The 909-nt window shown below is 44.2% G+C and overlaps 1 protein-coding gene across 1 annotated transcript in view; it reads right to left on the bottom strand.

Annotated features, from left to right (window-relative positions):
• Window positions 1-909, bottom strand: part of LOC107699243 (autism susceptibility gene 2 protein-like) — a 262,039-nt gene that overhangs the window by 199,151 nt on the left and 61,979 nt on the right. The window lies entirely within an intron of this gene.

Below are 909 nucleotides of genomic sequence, written 5' to 3' on the forward strand. Positions count from 1 at the left end.
CAGTGTGCACGCTTTATTAATCCGTTAACATGAGCGCGGAAAAAATGCACACCACATACGCACTGCAAACGGAGTAATGTGAACCTGGCATGTGTGTGTGCTGCGAGTGTGCATGAGCACACGGTCTCCAGGAGAGCGCGTGAGCGCTGAATGGTTAAACACTGACAAGAATAAAAAAGAAGTGCAGCGTGCAGCTCGCTTATAGTCAGACGTGATGTGGTGATTTGAAGCCATTTGCGTATTTTGAGAGAGAAAGAGAGAGCGCGCGCGGTGATTATCTCATGCCGTTTGTGAAATTACGTCTCACACAAAGTTTTCAAATTACTTTATAAGTTATTTAATGAAGAAATATGAAGGTGAGTACCTCACCTTCAGCATTATAATTATTTCACTCGCGCCGGACAGAGACTGAGACGGTGCTGCAGCATGTCATGCCAAACCTCTCACGGCAGCATCATCAACTTGAGATCGTTTTTTCGAGATCGGCCTTTTAGAAACATCCCAACGTGATTATCGGCCGATAGTGATCGGTAGCCGAGCAATCGGAGCACCCCTAGTGTTAAATATGCAAACTAAGTTCCCTTATTCTAATAAATGATTAACACAACCTGCAAATTTTATAGTTTCACAATGCACCGACAAGACATACAAATGTGGACAATCACCAGATTACAGTATTCAGGCATCCCATGACCTGACAAGAGACGATTCAACAAGTTAAATTGAAAACAAGCTCTGACAGAAAGCAACAGACACCGACAGGGGTAACACACTGATCCGACAAAACCCAAAGAAGTGTCTGTTGCAGTTTGTGTGCGTCTATCGGTGCAGTGTGAATTGGCCTTAAAACTAGGGCTGCACGATTAATCGCATGCGATATTTAACGCGCATCTTATCAGTAAAGCCGGC

Source organism: Sinocyclocheilus anshuiensis, unplaced genomic scaffold (assembly GCF_001515605.1).
Source record: "Sinocyclocheilus anshuiensis isolate Anshui unplaced genomic scaffold, SAMN03320099.WGS_v1.1 scaffold334, whole genome shotgun sequence".
NCBI classification, from domain to species: Eukaryota; Metazoa; Chordata; class Actinopteri; order Cypriniformes; family Cyprinidae; genus Sinocyclocheilus; species Sinocyclocheilus anshuiensis.